Source organism: Callorhinus ursinus, unplaced genomic scaffold (assembly GCF_003265705.2).
Source record: "Callorhinus ursinus isolate GAN/ISIS: 27379988/994484 unplaced genomic scaffold, GSC_fseal_2.0 scaffold3, whole genome shotgun sequence".
In the NCBI taxonomy this organism is placed as follows: Eukaryota; Metazoa; Chordata; class Mammalia; order Carnivora; family Otariidae; genus Callorhinus; species Callorhinus ursinus.
In genome coordinates, this window is record NW_027397065.1 from 30,038,945 (window position 1) to 30,048,010 (window position 9,066).

Sequence of the window (9,066 nt, forward strand, 5' to 3'; positions counted from 1 at the left end):
AAACACACGATAAGCTAGACTTCCCAAAGTCCTACCAACATATCTGCGTCTGCTCTGCTCTCCAAGCCCTTCCTGTTTCGGTCCTGGTCTTGGAATCTTCACTTTTATCGCTTCTCTTCTCTTGCTGCAATGTTGAAGTAAGCAGGTGTTTGTTTTGTTTTGTTTTGAAATCAGGGCAAAATGGTTATACTTAACTGAGTCTAATTTATTAAAATAATTGTCTTAATGAATACTAATTATTAAATGTTCATTTAGCTATGTGCTTCCCTTTGCTGGTACATGTACTTCATATTAGTCATTATGAAACAGACATGCAGCAAACTGTGTAATTGCAGACAAAGCATTTAAGACACAAACCAATAAAAATCAAAGGTAGGAGAAAAATGCTTTGAAGGGAGCTGGGGACTAGTCAGGACTTCCTGTGTCCTGCCAGGAACCTGGGGCAGAAGGTGGGGGTGGGGCGGGGTGTTGGGTGATCGTCCTGAGAGCCGCCTCCAGGCCTCTCTATCCAGATAGAGAGGAAATGAGACGCTGTTTATATAGATGGAAAGGAGACGCTGGGTCACATCTTTAACCAGGTCTAGAGAGAAACTCAGGCCGATGGAACCCTTCTCTTCAGGGAGGGCGCCCGCAAGTGCAGGTGGGGGCAGGGGCATCGTGGGAAGTCGGGTGTGGGCTGGGTTCTTGTCTTCTCCACGCTATCAGCTTGCTGGCTAACTGTCACAGGTTGAATTGCATCCCCTCGCCAAATCTGTATGTTGAAGCCCTCACCCTTTTAAAACCTCAGAATGTGACCTTATTTAGAGATGGGAGTTTTTCAGAGGAAATCAAATTAAAATGAAGACATTAGGGTGGGCCCTAACCCCATTTGGCTATTGTCCTCCCAAAAAGGACCACAAACTAGGTGGCTTAAACAGCAGAAATGTACTGCCTCACAGTCTGGAGGCCAGAAGTTCAAGGTCCGGTTGTTGGCAGGGTTGGTTCCTTCTGAGGCTGTGAGGGAGGGTTTCGTCCATGCGTCTCTCCTGGCTGCAAGGTGGTGTTCTGGCAACTTTGACATTCTTTGGCTCCTAGAAGCACCACCTTGATCTCTACTTCCATCTTCACATGACGTCCTCCCGTGTGCATGTCTGTGCTTACATTTCCCCTTTGTATAAAGACGCCAGGCATATTTGGATTGGAGACCACCTTAATGCCCTCATTTTAACTTGATTACTTCTGTAAAGACCTCATCACATAAGGTCACATTCTGAGGTCCCTGGGGGTTAGGATTTCAACATATGATTTTTTTTTGACGGGGACACAGTTCAACACATAGCAGTGGCTTTGGGCAGGTGTCTTCCTGACTCTGAGCTCTCTTTACCTATCTGCAAAATAAGATGTAATGAAATAACCTCCAAGGGCTTTTCAGCCCTAAAGTCCTATGTAGGCCAGACAAATCTCGGCCTCTAGATCCAGGGCTTGCCCCAGAGGCTGCAGAAATGGACACAGACTCCAATTTACGGTGAGGCACGTGAGGCTGGAAACTGCCTTCGAAAGCGAATTACAGCCAGGGCATACTTCCCTATGGGGATCTTCATCATTGGCTTGGGGAGGCCCCAACAGACAACTCCCCAGATCTCCATGGCCGAGCACTCTGCTGAGTTGGGCACAGAGGACCCCAATGCAGACTTGGTCACTGGGGCCCAATCAGCGGGCTAACCTGAGGCTGGGCTAGAGCCCCTGGGATGCGGAATTAGGTCACCCACCCTTTCCACTTAGGTCATCAAAAAGCTGCGGGACAGGCAATAGCTTTAATCACCTGTGCTCAGCTACACCCAGTTGAAGCCAGAGGCCATGGGGGAAAGGTCTCCTATCTCACAGTCCTCTGACGCATCCAGTGCCTGGGCTGATTCCCATATCGCCCTGGTCACAACTGCGATTTTATCTCGGGCTCTCTGAATACTGGCCATTACAGTGGGAGAGAGGGTTCCAGGACCATTAGTGCCAACCATGCTAAATTTGCACACAAAACTCCCATCTGCCCTTGAAAAATGAATCCGCTCCAATGGTTAAAGATGCTGTGTTGTGTAAACCTGGTCTGTAGCATGTGCAAGTAACCTGACAGTGTACATTCGTCTTAGGTATTGTGGATGTTTCCTTTTGAAGATGGGTAGTGTGGAGTCACAGGGGCATAAAGGCTGTGACTGTATCAGGCCACCTGACTCATCCAGGCCAGCTCATTGGTCAAAACCCCTCCCTGAGACAATCTGTGCTCAAACCCACATGCACTGCCTCTCTGTCCTGACTTGCCCCCAGCTACATACCTTCGGTAAGGTGACCAGCTGTCCCAGTTGTAGCACTGAATGTCCCTAATCCTGGGGAACACCCTCAGTCCTAGCAAAGTGGGACAGTTGGTCTCCCTGTCCCCCTGCTGGTGCCCCCCCACCCCGCCATGAAAACACCTGCAACTTCTGAAACAGCCTGATCCCCTACCTGAATACCTCCTTGGCCTTTAAGATGATGCTTCACTCTTTCTGCAAAACTGTCATCCAACACCCTCTGCTCCCAGGTCACCAGGGCCTCACTCTGAGGATTCCACCCTGCCCTGGCTCATTCCGCTCTGCCCTGCTCACCCTGTCTCCCTATAACTGTCTGTTCACCTCCTCCTTGCCTCATCTGTCTTAGCCACCAGATTGGAAGCCCCTCCAGGACAGGGGTTTGAAGAACACTGGATGCCAAAGACTGCCAACTGCAGGAAGGAATAAAGAGGGCTGGCCATCAGAAATACGCAAAGGGCATTAAGAGGTACAAAGTTCCATAGTCAATAATACTGAAAAAACCTTGTGTGGTGACAGATGGTGACCACACTTATCTTGGTGAGCATTGCATAATATACAGAATTGTCAAATCACTATGTTGTACACCCGAACCTAATATAATATCGTGTGTCAAGTGTTTTTCAATTAAATAAAAAAGGAAAGAAAAGACCGCCCACCCTTAAAATTGTCTGCTTTGTCACCTTGCCACGTGCAGATAGGGCAGGCACTAACGCAACCAGCTATATTATTGTCCTGAAATAAATCAACTCTGTATTAAATGATAAATAAGCAAAAGTCAGTTTCCCTTCTACTTCTTACTCGCATGTCTCTTTCCTAGACATTTCTTGCGTATCCTTCTAGAGATAGGTTGTAGAAAGGCAAACCTAACTTTAAACACACATCCACTGCACACGCACAAATAGTAACATACTGTATACTTTCTTCTCCACTTGACTTTTTTTTCTTTGTTGAACATATATCCTGGCTGTTGTTTGGGGTCAGTACATACAGATCTGCATGTTTATTTCTAATGATTCTCATTTTTCTAAGAAGCACCTATTGGCAAACTGCAGAGCCGGTCACCTTCCCCGTTTGACACACACTTTTTCAGTACCTTGGACTTGTCAGTCTTGATCATAGTTTTAATGAATTAAACTTTTTTTGTTTTGACTTTTAATGAGGTACCTAAAGGTACTAGGATTCTGCACTAGGCTAGTAGAGTATGCTTCAGAATCATCTGGAAGCCTTTTTAAAATGCAAATCGCTGGACAATCTGAAGAGTTCCTGATTAAGTAGCTCTGAGGTGGAGGTGGGGCTTGCGAATTTGCATTTCTAACAAGTTCTCAGGTAATGTGGATGCCTCTGGTCCAGGAGCTCCACTTCGAGAACTGTGAGCTCTGAAAGGGAAGCGATAGGGATGTTTTATTCACTAAACTATTCCCAGTGCTTGGCTCAAAATAGGCAGGCCTTAAATAAGTATTTGTTGAATGAAAAATAAATTAAAGAATGCTTGCACCCTGACTGTGATCCTTTGTATGCATTGGTTTGGGGTGGAGCCTAGGCTGTCTGGCTAAAGAAAATTTGAAAAAGCTGCCCAGTAAATCAGAGGTGGAAACTCCAGCTCAGCAGGTCAGACAGGTTGGCCCACCCAGTCCTCTCCCCGCCCCCCAGGATCTAACCTTTGATGCCACCAACTCTCCATACTGATTCTGATCCTGATCACTGTTCTTAGAGACAGAAGGAGTTTCCGACATGACCCCTTCTTTCTTCCTCATTGTCCCGGTGAGCCAACTGGGGAGCCTGAGAGGTGAAGGGGCTTGCCTGGTTTCACATGGCACTTTTGAGGACAGAGCAGAGGTTTGCCCAGTCAGCCAGAGGAATTGGCAGTACTGAGACATTCCATGCCACAGATGAAGCCAGAAGGACAGTTTTTCTCTAAGGAAATCTTTTAGTCTTGCATGAAATTTCACACAGATTCATCATTTATTTATCTAGTCGAAAGAAAGAAAGAAAGAAAGAAAGAAAGAAAGAGAAAGAAAAAGAAAGAAGAAAGAAAGAAAGAAAGAAAGAAAGAAAGAAAGAAAGAAAGGAAGGAAGAAAGGAAGAAAGGAGGAAGGAAAGATTTTTTGTGTATCTACATGTCAGAGACTGTTTTGGGTATTGGGGATACAGTGATGAACACAACAAAGTTCCTGCCTTCACAGAACTTTCATTTCAGATGGGGGTGCAGACAACAAACGGAAAGAAGTAAATAATTTTAGATAGTTATGATTGAACGCAAAGAAGAAAGAAAGACAGACAGTCCAAAGTCAGAGGAAGCACGTACGGACTATTACCAATTGGTGCTGGGCAGAGCTGAAGGGTTTTTGTTCTCGTGAGTAGCTCTGCTGGCTTCTGGAATGTTCCTGAGTAGAGATGCTTCAAAACATGGAGTCTGACTCTCAGGACAGAAATCAACAAGGCAAGACCATGAGGGAGGAGCTTCTGCTTCACCAGGTGCCTTTTCCTGGGTGTTATATAAAGAGCAATGCCTCCGGAGCCAGAGAACACTGGGTTTAAATCCTGTCTCTGTCACCTTTCAGCTGCATGACCTGGAGATAGTCTTTTCACCTTTTCGCCAGTTTCTCCATCTGTAAAATGGGAAATAGTGACAAGAACTACTGCTTGGAGCCAGAGGAGTAGATCCAAATAGAGACACTTTGGCTGAATTATTAGACTCGCCTGAGCCTCAGAAAATTCATTCATTCATTGAAAAAAATTTAAAAAACGGATCTATTTTTCTGAGCCTCAGCAGATTCAGTCATTCGTTTATTTAAAGAAGAAAAAAAGATCTTTAAAATAGGCATGATAATTGAAATTTCACTGGAATGTTGTAAAGGTTATAGAAATCCATACATGGGAACTTCGTTTAAAAGCTATGCATTCAGGAGCATCTGGATGGCTCAGTCAGTGAAGCGTCTGCCTTCGGCTCAGGTCTTGATCTCAGGGTCCTGGGATTGAGCCCCACATCAGGGTCCCTGCTCAGCAGGGCGTCTGCTTCTCCCTCTCCCACTCCTCCTCCCCCTTCTCTGCTCCTCCTCCCCCTGCTCATGCTATCTCTCAAAAAAATAAATTCTTTAAAAAAATTTTTTAAAAAAGCTATGCATTCATAAAATAGCTGTTCCTGTATTAATATTCTTTTTTATATTTAATTTTTTTTACATTTTTAATTGTGGTAAAATACACATAACATAAAATTTGCCATCTCAGCCATTTTTAAGAATATAGTTTAGGATTAAGTATATCCACACTGTTGTGCAACCAATCTCCAGAACTCTTTCATCTTGCCAAACTAAAACTATACCCATTAAACAATGCCCCAACCCCACCTCTCCCAGCCCCTGGTAAACACCATTCTACTTTCTGTTTTTGAATTTCACTGCCCTGGCTACTTCATACAAGTGGAATCATATAGTATTCGTCTTTTCATGAAAGCCTATTTCACTCACCATTACGTCCTCAAGGTTCATCTGTGTTGTAGCATGTTTCAGATTTCCTTCCTTTTTAGAGTGAATCAGATTCCATATCTTGTTTATTCATTCATGCATTGATGGACACTTGGGTTGCTTCCATCTTTTGGCTGTTGTGAATAGTGCCACTATAAATATGGGTATGCAAATATCTCTTTCAGTACCTACCTTCAATTCTTTGGAGCATATACCCATACAGGGAATTGCTGGATCATATGGTAATTCTATTTTTAATTTTTTGAGGAACTGTCATACTGTTTCCCACAACAGCTGCACCATTTGACATTCCCATCAACAGAGCACAAGGGTTGCAATTCCTCCACATTCTTGCCACCAACACTTGTCATTTTCCTTTTCTTTTTCCTTAAAAAAAAAAAAAAAAGTAGCTGCCATCTGAAAGGGTATAAAGTGGTATCTCATTAAGGTTTTTATTTGCATTTCCCTAATGATTAGTGATGTTGAGCATCTTTTCCTGTGTTTATTGGCCATTTATTTATCATCTTTAAAGAAATGTCTATTCAAGTCTTTTCCCATTTTTTTATTGAGTAGCTTGTCTTTTGTTGTTGAATAGTAGGAATTCTTTATATACTCTGGATATTAACACTTGATCAGATATATGACTTGCAAATATTTTATCTCATTTTACATTGCTGATTGTGTCCTTTGAGGCCAGAAGTTTTTAATTTCATTTGATGTAGTCCAATTTATCTATTTTTACTTTTGTCACCTGTGCTTTGGGTGTCATTTCCAAAAAATCATACCCAAACACAATGGCATGAAGCTTTTCCTCTATGTTTTCTTCTAGGAGTTTTGTAGTTTTGGGTCTTATGTGCAGGTCTTTGTTCCATTTTGAGTTAATTTTTGTAATGGTATAAGGGAAGGGTCCGACTTCATTCTTCTTTTTTTTAAGATTTTATTTATTTATTTAGAAGAGAGAAAGAAGAGAGAGAGAGAGAGAGAGGGAGCACGAGCAGGATGAGGGGCAGAGGGAGAAGCAGACTCCCCACTGAGCAGGGAGCCTGACACAGCGCTCGATCCCGGGACTCCAGGATCATGACCTGAGTCGAAGGCAGACACCCAACCAACTGAGCCACCCAGGCATCCCCAAATTCATTCTTTTGCATGTGGATATCCAGTTTTCCCAGCACCATTCATTGAAAAGACTGTCCTTTCCCCATTGAATGGTGTTGGCATCCTTGTCAAAATCATTTAGCCATATAAGCAAGGTTTATTTCTGGGCTGGCTATTCTATATGTTTGTTTTATGCCTGTACCACACTGTTTTGATTATTGTAGTTTTGTAATACGTTTTGAAGTCAGGAAGTGTAACTTTCAATCTGTTCTTCCTTTTTTTCAAGATTGTTTGGGCTATTTAGGTTTTCTTGACATTCCATATGAATTTTAGGATGGGCTTTTCTATTTCTGCAAAAAAGGTCATTGGGATTTTGATAAGGATTTCATAGAATCTGTGGGTCACTCTGGGTAGTATTGACATCTTAACGATATTAAGTCTTCCAACTCATGAACATGGAATGTCTTTCCATTTATTTTTGTCATCTTTAATTTCTTTCAGCAATGTTTTCAACATACCAGTCTTTCACTTCTTTGGTTAAATTTATTCCTAAGTATTTTATTCATTTTGATGCTATATTGAATGGAATTGTTTTCTTAATTTCCTTTTTGGATCATTAATTGTTAGTGTATATGAACACAACTGGTTTCTGTGTATTGATTTTGTATTCTGCAACTTTGCTGAATTCACATATTAGCTTTAATAGGTTTTGTGTGTGTGTGTGTGTGTGTGTGTAGTCTTTAGGGTTTTCTGTGTATTAGATCATGCCATCTGTAAAGAGAGAGACAATTTTTCTTTTCCCTTTCCAATTTGAATATCTTTTCTTTCTTTTTTCTTTTTCTTTTCCTTTTTCTTTTTTACCTGATTGTTCTGGCTAGTTCTTCTTGTACTATGTTGAATAGCAGTGGTGAAAGTCAGCAACCATGTCTAGAACCTGATCTTAGAGGAAAAGTTTTTAGTCTTTCACTATTAAGTGTCATGTTGCCTGTGGGTTTTTAATCTATGGTCTTTATTATGTTGAGATAATTTTATTCCTAGCTTGTTGAATGCTTTTTTTTTTCATGAAAGAGTATGCAATTTTATTAAATGATTTTTCTGCATCAATTGAGACGATCCCGTGGGGGTTTTTCCTCATGATTCTGTTAATATGATGTATTACATTGATTGATATGTTTTTTGTGTGTGTTGAACCATCCTTGCATTCCAGGAATAAATCCCATTTGGTCAGGATGTGTAATCCTTTTAATGTGTTATTGAATTTTTGCTAGTATTTTGTTGAGGATTTTTGCATCAGCGTAGTTTTCTTTTCTTGTAGTGTGTTTGTCTGTCATCGGTATTGGGACAATGCTGGCTTTATAGGAAGACTTTGAAAGTATTCCCTCCCCTTCAATTTTTTGGAGAGTTTGAGGAGGATTGGTATTAATGCTTCTTTAAATGCTCCGTAGAATTCACAAGTAAAGCCATCTAGTCCTGGGCTTTTCTTTATTGGGGGGTTTTTGATGACAGATTCAATGTACTGACCAATCCTTTCACTTTTGCCTTATTCTATTTGTTAGAAGCAAGCCAACCTTTGAGGGGAAGGGATTACCAGGAGAGGGAAATGATTTGGGTCATCTCAGTCTTTCTCTGTAAAATGGTGCTATTCCCAATCAACTGGTTAAAGAGGATGTGCAGAGCACCTCTGCACTGCGCTTGGTATCTCAGAATTACTTGGTGATTTGCACTCCTGTTTGACTGATTTCAAGATGCAGCCTTAATTGCTGATAAATGGGACATTTTGCATCTTTGTATAAGTCCATACTTTGACAAAAGTTCCCATTTCCCTTAAATCAATGAAATTTCATAGGAATTTCAGCCATACTCTGTGTTTATATTCTCAACCTCAAGCAGTTAACAGGATAAGCATCTTGGTCATGGTATTGTGATTGTAATTTTAACACCAGTTGTCATCCCCGATCCTTTAAATCACGGATACAACAGGCTTTTTTTTTTTTCCCCCACATGGTGTTTGTCCAAGTACTATATTATCTGTTTTAAGAGTTCCTGTTTTGCTGGATGGTAACCTGAGGTTAGAAATTATATCTTTTTTTTCCTCTTCTGTATTCCCAGCAGTGCTGGGTACAAAATAGGCCCCCAGTAGAGATTTGTTACATGAGAAAATGTATGAATATATGAGTGAATACATA